The 15,529-nt window shown below is 41.0% G+C and overlaps 1 non-coding gene across 1 annotated transcript; it reads right to left on the reverse strand.

The window, feature by feature from the left end:
* Positions 1–4,687: 4,687 nt before the first annotated feature.
* LOC135150934 (small nucleolar RNA R71) lies at positions 4,688–4,794 on the reverse strand. The gene has a single exon (XR_010289394.1). It is a non-coding gene; the product is annotated as a small nucleolar RNA R71 (small nucleolar RNA).
* Positions 4,795–15,529: the final 10,735 nt, after the last annotated feature.

Genomic DNA, 15,529 nt, shown 5'->3' on the forward strand with positions numbered 1-15,529 from the left:
ATAGTGAACACAATCAATAACACAATATGACAATATAAGAGATTGAAAGCAGTAAACTCTTATTCACAAAGCTTGAATGGTTACAAAAACTCTCTCAGTGATTTATATATTATCACTGAGAGCTGCTAGGAGCCTGTAAAATATACTCGATAACTCAACTCCTATAGAGTAACCCTAATCTGTGTTTATATAGACACAGTTACAAAATCAATCTCTGATTTGATATCCTATAAATCAGCTATGTATTCTATCAATCAAAGATTGCTACTGTTTTCTGTTTAGTTTCCATAGTCAGCAAATCACTCCTCTGCTTCTATCCTTCCTTGAAGTATATCCGCTTCTGAGCTCTTTCCACGTGTAAACTCTGATGAGCCTTGACTATGTAAACTCTGATCAGACTTTATCAAACTCTGGTCAGACTTTATTAAACTCTGATCAGCTTCCAGCTTAAACTCTGATCACTTCTGTTCTAAAACAAACTTTAAGAACATTAGTAATCATCAATTATATCTAACAAATTAATTGTCAGAAATTAATTTAATTAATGGACATGCGATATCTTAAACATGGGGAATTTATAACAGAAAACTTTTAAAACTTACAGATACTTTACTCCTTAGTTTCATAGACACCATTGGCTGTCTTTAAGTATTCTCTGAGGAGTTCTCTTTCAGCTTCTGCAAGTGCTGTGATCATCTGTCTCTTGATCTCTCTTAGCTCTGGATCTGAAACTCCAGTTTGATAGATTGCAGCTCTGAGATCATAGATCTTGTTTCTTCTCATGTCTTTATCCAGCCTGATGTAGTAACCTTTGTCAGACTCTTCATTGAAACTCAGAGTACTGATTCCAGCTATTGTTTCTATTTTTGCTGAATTTTTCTTCATCTCAACTAGCTGTCCTTGATGATTGAAGTATTTAGAAATAAAAGGTCCAGCATTCTTGTTTCCTGTTATACCCATCTTTCTTCTGATTTGATCTTTGAGCGGATTTGAGATGTGTGGACATGACTTGTTCTTCACTTGAAATATGTGTGAGACATATCTCAATTCCTCCCAGTGTTTAGCATAGAGATCAGCTTCAATAACCCTAAACACTGTTCCATCAGACATGAAGTAGATAAGAATGTTATCACCTCTGTCATTCTTCACCAGTTGGACTGAATCAAGTTTGTCCATTCTTTCTTGCAATGATCCAGTCTTGGGTGCACAGAGAGATGAGGGGTCTGTTGACATTGATCCTATACTCTGATCAAATTTTTCATATTTAGATCCTAGTCCTCCTTTATCTCTTCCTGCTTTTCGATGAGAGATTGGTTGAATTGAGCCCTTGTCGAAATTTATCTCAGTCATCAGACTTGGCTTTGCAAATCCTGGCAATGGAGTTGTTGTTGGTTTAAACACAGCTTAAGCCTTGTCAGAGGTTGTGTCTTTCTTTGCTTTCTCATTAACTTGAGCTGTGTCAGAGGTTAATTTTTCTTCTTGTGATTCTGCAATATGAGCTTTGTCAGAGATTGCAGCTTCTGATATCTTTCCTTTTACAACTTGATCTTTGTCAGAGGTTGTAGACTTCTTCTGAACCCAGCCTTTCTCAAGGCTATCATCTACTATGCTTTTGCCTTTGCTTGTATATTCATCTTCAGAGTATACCTTTTTGATTGGTAAACTCTGATCAGCAATAGTAGTTTCCTTTATCAGTATCCCTTTTTCCTTTGGTCTGGCAGTTGATTTTGCAGGTTTCTGGATTTTGCTTGAGGTTATAGCTTGCTCATATTCTTTCTTTAGCTCTGCTTCCTCTGCAGCAATCAACTCCAAATCCAATTTAGCTTCTGGATTCTCTTGTTCAAATAGCAGTCTAGCATATTCTTCATCAGTCATTGGTTTATCTGATCCAGCCACTGGTCTTTGCTTTGATCCAGATGTGACATTGTGTGTTGGAGCTGGAGCAGACTTTGAGCTTTGCTTAGACTGTTTTTGACTGTCAGAGTTTGAAACTCTTTCACCAGTGGCAGCTTGAAATCTCTTGTTCTTTGTAAAGTCATCCACATCATCATCATCATCATTTTTCTTTCTTTTCAGAGTTTGAGAAGTAGACTTGCATTTGACATTAGCTACTCTCTCCCCCTTTTTCACATCATCGTCATCAGGAATCAGTACTGAGGTTATCAGAGAAAGTGAAGATTGGATGGCTTCAAGCTGTTTAGACATTGTGTCTTGAGTGGACTCAATGTTGGACATCCTCTGTTCCAGAGATTGATTTGCAGACACCAGCTTCTTCATGTCTTCCTTCAGAGGTAGCAAATGCCTTTTCTTGTCTATATTCTGAGTTTCCTTAAAGTTGGCTACCTCTGTTCTTAGACCATCTACTGACTTAGATGTCTGAGCATGAGCAGTATGAAATGTCTTCAGATATAGAACTGTGGCTTTGAGGCTTGACATGACATCAGAGTTTGTAATTTTATTCTCTGCCATGGATAGAAATTCTTCAGCTTTTGCTGGCTCCAGAGAATGCTGGTGACTCAGCTGATAAGTGGTATTTATACACACTTATAGGCCTTCATTTCCACTTAAATTGGTTGGTTGTACTTAAGTGATTAGTGTCTTTTGATGTGTTTTTAGTGTTTTTCTGTGCAGGTCACGAGTTGAGGTGATGAAGTGATTTTCTACCAATTTAGGTTGTTTTTGGTGCATTATTTGCAAGAATAGAGAATTGTGGATTCATCACGACTTGGGATTTTGTGGGTACATCTTCTACAAACCCTCACGAGAACACACTCGTCCACTAGAGCTATCTAGGGGTTTAAAGGGCTTGTTGCATGTGCTAAATGCAACCGTGATCACCTACGGAAGTGGTACTAGAGCGAGGAAGGGCATACACGCGAGAACGAGCTAAAAATCGAAGAACCAGGACTGCCAGTGGCAGACAGTAGCGCGCCCGCGCTAAAGCTTAGCGCGCCCGCGCTAGCTACTGTCACCACTAGCGCGCCTGCGCTAGTTTAGCGCGGCCGCGCCCAGCAGAAGTGCCCCGGGCTGATTTTTGAAGCTTTTCTGATGGATTTTAGCAGCGGTCGAGGCCCGGTTGACTTGGTCAATGTACTTTATTTTCTCATGTGTAAAACCCTAGCCTAGAAGAAGTAGTTGTAGATCGTAGAATATCGGAATATAGTTTTATCAGTTTTTTCTCTTGTAATCAAGCACATTATCAGTTTGTATTGGATCGTTCTTCGCGAGGAAGTGACAGTTTCGAGCGAGATCGTGAACATCAAATCTGTAACGTTGTGTTCTTTATTATTAATTCAAGTATTTTTACTCCGTTTAATTCTCGTAGTTTATTTATCATGTTTTCATTAGAACCCATGATGTCGATTAGTTCGATTATGAACTAACCGCCGTCATGGGATTCTAATGGATTTATCGATGTAGTTTAGTAAAGAATATTAATTACTTGATTTTGTGACGTACGTTGATTTCTTTGCATGAGCCGTGCTTATTCTTCTTAGAAGCGTAGCTAACTTCTGAGTTGTTTGTTAATTCTTTCTGAAGCGAGAGTGGATGATTGAATTTAGAACTATGCCATGTAAACATAGGATTATGTGAATGAAACATAATTTGTGGTAGACTTGAACTATTTTTATCACCCTGTGTAATCACGATAGACGACCTGTTATTAAACCTCTCTGCTTACACTACCGCTATAGAGATATAGGGTCTGAGCTTTGTTGGTGTCCATGAGATTTCTGTCTTAATTGCGGATTTTGATTGGTATGATATGTGTGCAACGAGAGTTGGCATGTATTACTTTCGTGTTGTCTGATTAGGATCAACAGTCACATGTTAATCAGTAATTTCAATTCTAGATGAATTCGATAATGAAGTTAGAATCCCATGTGTTTTCCTATTCTGAATTTGATTAGTAAATTTAGTTATTAGTATAAAAGAACCCATCCTTATTCATTGTCTTGGCAGTGAATATTACTCATACATCGTTGCATAGGTGCGTATTCTTAATTCACCAGTCTCTGTGGGAACGAACAAATATATTACTTATGATCACGTGCGCTTGCGTGTAGATTTTTGCGAACAAGTTTTTGGCGCCGCTGCCGGGGACTCGGTGTTAATTAATTAGTTTATGTACTTAGCATCAGTGTGCATTAAAATTCACTGACTAGGATTCTATTCTCTTCTCACTTTTCTTCTTTTCTTTATTTCAGGTACTTGGGTCGCGTTTATGCTAACACGTTCTAAAGCTCGTAAGGAAGCAATTGATTCAACTTCTTCTTCTGATTCTGAAACAATGACAGAACCTGAAGCACAACCAGACAGTAAGGCATTGAAGGATTTCTCTATGCCAAAGATCGATGATATCCAGTCAAGCATTGTCAGGCCTGCAATCGCAGCCAAAGCTTTTGAAATCAAACCAGGAACTATTCAAATGGTCCAGATGTCGTTACAGTATGGGGGTTCTCCTACTGAAGACCCTAATATGCATATACGTAATTTTATAGAGATCTGTGACACTTTCAAATTTAATGAAGTTTCTGATGATGCTGTGAAGCTAAGGCTTTTCCCATTTTCACTGAGAGATAAGGCTAAGGGATGGTTGCATTCTCTACCATCTGGCTCTATTACTACATGGGAAGATCTAGCTCAGAAATTTCTCACTAAATTCTTCCCCATGGCAAAGACTGCTGCACTACGAAATGCTCTATCTCAATTCTCTCAACAATCAGGAGAAACATTCTGTGAAGCCTGGGAGCGATATAAGGAGATGCTAAGGAAGTGTCCCCATCATGGCATGCCGGATTGGATGCAAATAAACTGTTTCTATAATGGTCTTGGACCTCAATCCAGACCTATGCTTGATGCTGCTTCTGGAGGTGCGCTATGGGCTAAAAGCTATGAAGAAGCTTATGATCTTATTGAAATGATGGCTGCTAATGAATATCAGAACCCTACTCAAAGACTTACTCAAGGGAAGGTAGCCGGAGTTCTTGATCTTGACACGTCGACAGCGATTGCTGCTCAACTTAAGGCTCTCACGATGAAAGTCGATTCTCTGGCTCACCAAGGAATTCAACAGCCAATCTCAATTTGCGAATTATGTGCTGGTACTCACTCTACTGATCAGTGTGCCATTTCTAGTGAATCAGCACAATTTGTGAGCAACTTTCAGAGAGGTCAACAGCCTGCTCCAGCTACTTACCATCCTAACAACCGAAATCATCCGAATTTCAGCTGGAGTAATAATCAGGGTTATAATCAGCCTCAACAAGGATTTCAACAGGGACCTAAACAATATAGTCAGGCTGGAACTTCACAACAGTATGCACCTAAACAGCCATATCACCCTCCGGGATTTCAGAATCATGGGCAATCAGCTAACGAAAGGTCTGACATGGAAGAGCTAAGACTCATGTACAAGAGTCAGGCAGTAACTTTAAAAGCCTTGGAGACACAAGTCGGTCAGTTAGCTAATGCTTTATTAAGCAGACCACAGGGGAATCTCCCTAGTGATACAGAAGTACCAGGTAAGAGGGACCATAAAGAGCAAGTCCAATCCATTACGCTGAGATCTGGAAAAACTACATCAGGGCCAACCTCAACATTAGTACAAGATCAGGATGATGAATCGCAAGAAATTACAGCAGAACTTCCTTCGAATACAATTGGCATAAAACCTACTGTTGAAATGGACAGGGCTATCCCTGCAGCTGCTCCGGTATCAAAGCCATTATATCCACCACCTCCGTTTCCTAGGAGGTTAAAAAAACAGCAGCTGGATAAGCAATTTGGTAAATTCCTTGAAGTTTTCAAAAAGCTTCACATCAACATTTCGTTTGCAGAAGCGCTCGAGCAAATGCCTAGCTATGCCAAATTCATGAAGGGTATTCTTTCAAAAAAGCTAAAGCTCGAGGAGTTAGAGACAGTAGCTTTAACGGAGGAATGTAGTGCTGTGCTTCAACAAAAATTACCACCTAAGCTTAAGGACCCGGGAAGCTTTACTATCCCTTGCACTATTGGGAAGTTCTCTTTTGACAAGTGTCTGTGCGACTTGGGAGCTAGCATCAATCTGATGCCTCTATCGATCTTCACACAACTTGGCCTGCCAGAGCTCAAGCCGACAAACATGTCTTTACAGCTGGCTGATCGTTCGATCACATATCCGAGGGGTATAATTGAAGATGTGCTGGTCAAGGTTGATAAATTAATATTTCCAGCCGACTTCGTGATTCTTGATTTTGAAGAAGACAAAAGAATTCCTATCATCTTGGGTAGACCCTTTTTAGCCACCGGGCAAACTTTGATCGATGTACAAAAAGGGGAACTTACAATGAGAATACAAGATCAGACGGTCACGTTCAACGTATTCAATGCAATGAAATTACCAACTGATGAGGAATCTTGTTTCAGTATGGATGTACTTGATACTACGGCAGAAGCTAATAGCCAGCGGGTTTTACAGAATGATGTATTGGAAGCAATCCTTACCAATGATGAGGAATTGAACAGTGAAGAAGAATTGGAAGAAATCCATCATCTTAACTCATCACCTTGGCGAAGGAATTTTGAACCACCTGTCGAATCTCTTGGCTTGGAGGAACAAAAGGAAGATCATAAACCACTACAACCATCAGTGATCGAAGCACCTAAACTTGAACTTAAACCGCTACCGGATCACTTGAGGTATGCTTTTCTTGGTGAATGTTCTACTCTTCCTGTTATTATTGCAGCTAACTTGTCAGGTGAGGAAGAGGAAAAACTTTTGAGGGTGCTAAGGGAATTCAAAACAGCAATTGGGTGGACTATAGCTGATATCAAGGGAATCAGTCCATCCTTTTGTCAACACAAAATTCTCATTGAAGAAGGAAGCAAACCTTCAGTAGAACAACAGAGAAGGTTAAATCCTATCATGAAGGAAGTTGTAAAGAAAGAGATTCTCAAATGGCTCGATGCAGGTATCATATATCCAATTTCAGATAGCTCATGGGTGAGTCCAGTACAATGTGTGCCTAAGAAAGGAGGCATGACAGTAGTAGCCAACGAAAAAGGGGAACTCATCTCAACTAGAACTGTCACTGGTTGGAGGATTTGCATGGACTACAGAAAGCTAAATAAAGCTACAAGGAAGGATCACTTCCCTCTGCCTTTTATTGATCAGATGCTTGACAGGTTGGCTGGTCATGAATTCTATTGCCTGTTGGATGGGTATTCTGGCTATAATCAGATTGCTATTTCTCCGGAGGATCAAGAAAAGACAACCTTTACATGCCCTTATGGTACATTTGCATTCCGAAGAGTACCTTTTGGCTTATGCGGTGCACCAGCCACTTTTCAAAGGTGCATGATGGCAATATTCTCAGAGATGATCGGCATCAATGTGGAGGTATTCATGGACGATTTTTCTGTATTTGGAACATCTTATGACGAATGCCTCACGAATCTGAGAATGGTTCTTAAGCGCTGTGTGGAAACTAATCTGATTCTAAATTGGGAAAAATGCCATTTCATGGTGCAAGAAGGAATCATTTTGGGACATAAAGTATCTGCCAAGGGACTGGAAGTTGATAAAGCAAAAGTGGAAACAATTAAAAATCTCCCTCCACCACTCTCGGTTAAGGGCATCCGAAGTTTCCTTGGTCATGCAGGTTTCTATCGGAGGTTCATCAAGGACTTCTCAAAAATTTCCAAACCTCTTTGCAATCTGTTAGAGAAAGACATTCCATTCAAATTTGATGAGGAGTGCTTGAAAGCATTTGAAATTTTGAAAAAGAAGTTGACATCAGCACCTATCATCACTGCACCTGATTGGATTAAACCATTCGAATTGATGTGTGATGCCAGTGATTATGCTGTAGGAGCTGTACTGGGCCAGCGTACAGGTAATGTGTTTCATGTTATCTATTATGCCAGCAAAACCTTAAATGATGCACAATTAAACTACACTACTACTGAAAAAGAACTTCTAGCTATTGTCTTTAGCTTTGAGAAGTTCAGGTCTTATCTTCTTGGAACAAAGGTAGTGGTATACACTGATCATGCAGCCATTCGGTATCTCATTTCAAAGAAGGATTCCAAACCAAGGCTAATTCATTGGGTTCTATTACTCCAAGAATTTGATGTAGAAATTAAAGATCGGAAGGGCACAGAAAATCAGGTAGCGGATCATTTATCCCGACTAGAAGATCATAGCAAACAAACTACCGACAACACTCTAATTAATGAATTCTTCCCAGATGAACAGTTGTTTGGAGTTGAGGCCGAAGAGCCATGGTTTGCTGACATTGTAAATTATCTGGTGAGTAAGGTCATTCCTCCAGAATTCTCTTATGCTCAACGCAAGAAATTCCTTCACGATGTGAAATGGTATATTTGGGATGAACCCTTTTTGTTTAAACAAGGAGTAGATCAAATTCTCAGACGGTGTATCCCTAATAATGAAGTTGAGGGAGTTTTGCGCGAGTGCCACTCCACTGGTTATGGAGGCCATTATAGCGGAGAGAAGACAGCAAAAGGGTACTTCAAGCAGGTTTTTACTGGCCAACTCTGTTTAAAGATGCTCATCAGTTTGTGTTGGGTTGCGATCGATGTCAACGTACAGGTAATATTTCTAGGAGAAATGAAATGCCTCTTAAAATGCTTTTGGAAGTCGAAATATTTGATGTTTGGGGTATTGACTTTATGGGACCGTTTGTTTCGTCTTGCAACAACCAGTATATTCTATTAGCAGTTGACTACGTGTCTAAATGGGTGGAGGTGAAAGCCTTACCTACAAATGATGCTAAAGTGGTCTTGCAATTTCTTCAAAAACAAATCTTTACCCGTTTCGGAGTCCCTAGAGTCATTATCAGTGATGAAGGCTCTCATTTCTGCAATCGGAAATTCACAACCTTGATGACGAGGTATAATATCAATCACCGGGTTGCTACTGCTTATCATCCTCAAACGAATGGTCAAGCTGAAGTGTCTAACAGAGAGATCAAACGCATATTAGAGAAGGTGGTTAACCCTTCTAGGAAAGACTGGTCTTTGCGATTAGACGAGGCTGCTTGGGCTTATCGAACAGCTTACAAAACACCACTGGGTACTTCTCCATTTCAGTTAGTGTTTGGGAAAGCTTGTCACTTACCAGTAGAGTTGGAACATAAAGCTTATTGGGCACTAAAGAAGTTGAATTTCGACTTACAATTAGCTGGAGAGAAACGCATGATGCAACTCAATGAGTTGGAGGAGTTCCGCCTCCGTGCTTATGAAAATAACAAACTTTACAAAGAGAAGGTGAAAAGATTGCATGATCAGCGGTTGATACAAAAATCTTTTGTAGTAGGACAATTGGTTCTATTGTATAACTCTCGGTTGAAGCTGTTTCCAGGGAAACTCAAGTCACGCTGGTCGGGACCGTTTACAGTCAAGACGGTATTCCCCCACGGTGCGGTAGAAATCTATACCAAATCACCGGATGAATCATTTAAAGTTAATGGTCAACGGTTGAAGCCTTACTTTGGCGGAAATGTGAATCGTGAGGTACAAACCACGATTCTTCAATCGGAATCGGATTAATTCTGGACTTCACGTCGAGCTAACGACGTTAAACAAGCGCTTCGTGGGAGGCAACCCGCGCATTGGAACCATGTTGTACCGCTGTAAACCTCAAAAAACGCAAAAAACGAGAAAATTTGGCCCTGGGTGGCAGACACTAGCGCGCCCGCGCTAGTGTCCAGCGCGCCCGCGCTAAAGTGAACAGCGCGCCCGCGCTACACTTAGCGCGGCCGCGCTACTGTCTGCCCAGAAGCCCGATTTTCTCCCAAAAATATTTTATTTTCCGTTTTTAAAAGCCCACAATCCTAATTTTGCATGCCTAGCCCGAAATATATCCTCCATAACCCTAACTCAGCTCTCAACATCCTATATAAACACAAAATCCATCTCCAATTCCTATTCTAATTCTACAAACCCTACTTATATATATACACCTCCATACACACAACCACCATCAAATCTCTCAAACCCACTACACACAAATCTCTTGCAACTTTCGATCTCTATCAATGGCACCCAAAAGAGCCCGAAGATCACAAGGACCAAGCACCCAAGCCCCTACATCTAGTGATTCTTCTTCGATGGGTGAGGTTGAGTTCACCTCCGATGGTGCACGAACCGAGTTTCAGCGGCTTATGAATAAGTCGATAGTCAAGGAGAGGGGATTCTTGCCCACGGCAGAAGATGGTGATCTTTTGAAGATGATTCAAGAAAGGGGATGGGAGTCTTTTTGCGAGGCTCCGGAGGCGGTTCCCTTGGCTATTATTCGCGAGTTCTATGCTAATGCCAAGGAGAATCGCGATGGGTTCACGGTGGTGCGAGGAATCCGTGTGGATTATAGTGCGGAGGCGATCCGTAGAGTAATTGGGGGGCGTGCCAAGCGCCGTAATAAAGAAGATTGGGTTGTTGAGAGGATCGGGCGTGCCAAACGCCGGTTTGATGATGATCCGGTTGATCTTGAGCGGTTGGTGTATGATATGTGTGTGCCGGATACGAATTGGAAGATGACAGCACCTCCTTTGCCGGCACATGTTTCTTTTCCGGCAGCCGCTTTGAACCGGTAACATCATGCCATCTTCACATGGGCATGAGGTGACGGTGGATAGAGCTATTCTGCTCTTTGGGATTGTCTCGGACAAGTATATTGATCTGGGACATGTTATTCATCAGGGGATTCTGAGGTTCTTACAGGGAGGAACCACTGGTGCCATTCCATACGGCACAATTGTTACGAAGCTATGTCGAGCAAGCGGTGTTCGTTGGCCAGCCAACGAGCAATTACAGTTGCCAGAAGCACCTATTGATCATTCGGCGATCAGCCGGATGACGGAGTGGGAAGGAGGAGTTCCCCACCCTCGAGGCCTCGGGTACATATATGATGAGATGCCAGGGGGACGTCCAGGGTTCATTAGGAGGGAGCGTACTAGAGCTTCTGGAGCTGGTACTTCACAGACGGAGAGGAGCTCCGAGCCTATGGGAGATGTTCATTATCGCCGGCTAGCGAGACGGATGGACACTATGCATGACATCCACCAGAGGTTTGCATTTGATTTGACACAAGCTCTTGGTACTGCTTTCCAGGCACAGGGGGTCACAGTTCAGTGGCCAGTATTCGGAGCAGGGATGCAGTATCCTCCACCTGATTCACCTCCAACAGAGGAGGGGGAGGACTCGGACTCCGAGTAGGTATGTGGGTGCTCTAGCCTTTTTACCGCTTTCAATGGGGACATTGAAAATTTTAAGTTTGGGGGTGGTAATCTAAGGAAGAGCATATTATTATAATGTAGTTTATTATTGCATGTGTTAGTTAGTTTGCATGTGTTAGTTAGTTCATGTAGTTCACGTTTGTTTATTTATTATTCACGTTTGTTTATTTTATTTTGCTTTGATTATTTTCACGTTTTCTTTATATTTTTCTCATTTTTTTTTATTTTACATGTTTAGTGGTAATTGTCGTAGTTAGTATCACGAGCATTTACATGAATTATGAAGTTAAGCCAAGTTAATTGCCTATGATGAGTTATGTGCGTAGTTCTTGATTAGTAGTTTCAATTGCAATGCTAGGTTAGTACTTGGAAATTGCTTGTGTTGGAAATTGTAATTCACATATGTTCTTGAGATAGGATTTAGACGAAATTCCATGAATTCTAGGATTGAATTGAGCAACCTTCAGCTTAGGTCTGTAAATCTTAAGTTTGGGGGAACTGAGGAGTAGATATACCTTTCTAGAAAAAAAAATAGTAGTAAATAAATTCACTAAATAAAAAAAAAATAAGTGGTAGAATTAACTAGGTTGAGCTCATTAGTACTCGAGCAATTAAGTCTGAGGGGACTTTATGCCTAACAACCTAAAGCCCTTCGTGGTTTGGGATTGTTGACCCAACGCTCGCTACATGGGTACTAGTGCATAAATCTTTAGGGATCTCAACCATTGCACGGTTAAATAAACCACTAGAATAGAGTGAATAATTGGTGTGTGAAGTCTTGTGGTGTTCGTAACGCATTTACACTGCGAAGCGCTCTGACCTTAGACCGAGCAATTAATCACCAATAAAAAAAAAAGAAAAAAAAATATAGTGAATAAAATAGAAGGGTGTGGACATTCTTTGGGACCTTGGCTTTTAGTTGGACTTGAGTGACGGGGTGTTAGTTTTACACTTTTACGATTCTTGATTGGGATTCTGTGGGAGTAGTAGTTTTGTCTTGTCTCAATAAAAGAGCATGCTTGCACACATTGGCACTCCACACTTGTAAATAGAAGAGTAATTGACTTAGTAGCGAGAGAGATGAAATTCGAGAACATTAGCACAATCTGAGGTATTATAATTGGCAAGGCAATTACTTCATAGTTCACTCATTCATCACGTAGTTGCATTCATGCATTGCATTGTATTATTGTATAGTGTCGTTGACGCTTGAGGACAAGCATCCGTTTAAGTTTGGGGGTGTGATAAGTGGTATTTATACACACTTATAGGCCTTCATTTCCACTTAAATTGGTTGGTTGTACTTAAGTGATTAGTGTCTTTTGATGTGTTTTTAGTGTTTTTCTGTGCAGGTCACGAGTTGAGGTGATGAAGTGATTTTCTATCAATTTAGGTTGTTTTTGGTGCATTATTTGCAAGAATAGAGAATTGTGGATTCATCACGACTTGGGATTTTGTGGGTACATCTTCTACAAACCCTCACGAGAACACACTCGTCCACTAGAGCTATCTAGGGGTTTAAAGGGCTTGTTGCATGTGCTAAATGCAACCGTGATCACCTACGGAAGTGGTACTAGAGCGAGGAAGGGCATACACGCGAGAACGAGCTAAAAATCGAAGAACCAGGACTGCCAGTGGCAGACAGTAGCGCGCCCGCGCTAAAGCTTAGCGCGCCCGCGCTAGCTACTGTCACCACTAGCGCGCCTGCGCTAGTTTAGCGCGGCCGCGCCCAGCAGAAGTGCCCCGGGCCGATTTTGGAAGCTTTTCTGATGGATTTTAGCAGCGGTCGAGGCCCGGTTGACTTGGTCAATGTACTTTATTTTCTCATGTGTAAAACCCTAGCCTATTAGAAGTAGTTGTAGATCGTAGAATATCGGAATATAGTTTTATCAGTTTTTTCTCTTGTAATCAAGCACATTATCAGTTTGTATTGGATCGTTCTTCGCGAGGAAGTGACAGTTTCGAGCGAGATCGTGAACATCAAATCTGTAACGTTGTGTTCTTTATTATTAATTCAAGTATTTTTACTCCGTTTAATTCTCGTAGTTTATTTATCATGTTTTCATTAGAACCCATGATGTCGATTAGTTCGATTATGAACTAACCGCCGTCATGGGATTCTAATGGATTTATCGATGTAGTTTAGTAAAGAATATTAATTACTTGATTTTGTGACGTACGTTGATTTCTTTGCATGAGCCGTGCTTATTCTTCTTAGAAGCGTAGCTAACTTCTGAGTTGTTTGTTAATTCTTTCTGAAGCGAGAGTGGATGATTGAATTTAGAACTATGCCATGTAAACATAGGATTATGTGAATGAAACATAATTTGTGGTAGACTTGAACTATTTTTATCACCCTGTGTAATCACGATAGACGACCTGTTATTAAACCTCTCTGCTTACACTACCGCTATAGAGATATAGGGTCTGAGCTTTGTTGGTGTCCATGAGATTTCTGTCTTAATTGCGGATTTTGATTGGTATGATATGTGTGCAACGAGAGTTGGCATGTATTACTTTCGTGTTGTCTGATTAGGATCAACAGTCACATGTTAATCAGTAATTTCAATTCTAGATGAATTCGATAATGAAGTTAGAATCCCATGTGTTTTCCTATTCTGAATTTGATTAGTAAATTTAGTTATTAGTATAAAAGAACCCATCCTTATTAATTGTCTTGGCAGTGAATATTACTCATACATTGTTGCATAGGTGCGTATTCTTAATTCACCAGTCTCTGTGGGAACGAACAAATATATTACTTATGATCACGTGCGCTTGCGTGTAGATTTTTGCGAACATCAGCCAGAGTTTATCCCATACTTCATTTGGTGGATCAACCTGAAGATCCCTGGGAAGAGGCTCAGAGTTTGGCTTCAGAGTTTGCAGCCTGGCATTGTATTGGCTGGTAGACTCCCATTTCTGTTGTTGAAGAGACATGGGGACTTCATCCTCATTGTCATCATCGTCACTTTCATCATCCTCATCATCATCAGATGCAGGATCAACAGCATCTTTAACAGCATCTGGAACAACTTTCTCTTTTGATTTGCTGGGCTCCTCATCAGCTTTGGAAAGTGACTGTAATGCTTCCAATACTACCTTGTCAGAGTCTTCAATTACAGCATCTGACTTGTAATTTTCTGGAGCTGTATCATGAATAATGGCACCCTCAGGAAATTTCAATGGAGAATGAGGAATTGGAGTGGATGGTCCATGATCAGATATTGGAGTGTGAGGATCAGACACTGTTGTCCCAGCTTCAGTTGTAACTGGTTCCTTGCAAACTATTTCCTCATCTACTTCAGATGAAGTAGAGGATGCTGTAGCAGTAGAGAGTGGAACAGCCTGAAGAGGATGCACCATCAGAGCTTGAGATAAATCAGGAAGTGAAGTGGATGGTGCTTGCTCTTCCTCAAGAGTGAAATCAGTTATCTCAGTGATGGGTACCTTTGCCTTCTTAGGCTTGTTTGCCCTTGCTTTAAATCTGACTTTCCTTGACTGAGGGCTAGCCTGAGAAGGTTCAGAGTTTGTTGCAGGAGAGGCTTCCAGATCATCATAATCATATGCTGCAACAAGTCTCCTTCTTTTCTGCTTTGGTGGAGAAGCAGCTTCAGTGTTTAAAGTCTTAGAGACTGTGTCAGAGTTTACAGTAGGAACTGTATCAGAGTTTATTTGCACATCAGACTTTGTCGTCAGAACTTGTGTAGCAACAGAGGTTCTGGTCTTCACAGTGGAAGGGGCTGCATCAGACTTTGTAGCCCTTGTTGACTTGGATACAGAAGATCTGCTTGCTGTGGGAGTTCTGGAAGGTTGAGGCTGTGGTTGTTGTTGTTGAACTGGAGGCAAATCCATCCTAGCTCTAACTGGAGCTGGAATCAGGAGGGGCCTCTGAACTGGATACTTCTCATCTTTGGAGATGAGGTCCTTGAACACCTTTTTATGAAGCCTGAAGGGCTTGATCTCATCATCAGCATCAAAATCCACCTCACCAACAGTGGCATTAAACAATAATTGACAGAATCTTGAGAAATATATGACTTGTCTATTTTCATGCATTCTTTCACCAATATTTCTAAGAACTAATCTACCAAAATCAAAATTAGTAGAGTAGATCAGAGAATACCCAATCTGTAGCATATCCATGGGAATAGCATCCCAGTTGGTGCTTTTCTTCTGGAAAGCCCTTGTGATACAGTCAAAGAAGAAGCTCCATTCTCTTCTTAGTCCTGGACGCTTTAATTGTCCCAATTTGTCAAGTGATTCACTGTAGCCCAGAGCATTCATCA

Source organism: Daucus carota, chromosome 2 (assembly GCF_001625215.2).
Source record: "Daucus carota subsp. sativus chromosome 2, DH1 v3.0, whole genome shotgun sequence".
Lineage (NCBI taxonomy): Eukaryota > Viridiplantae > Streptophyta > Magnoliopsida > Apiales > Apiaceae > Daucus > Daucus carota.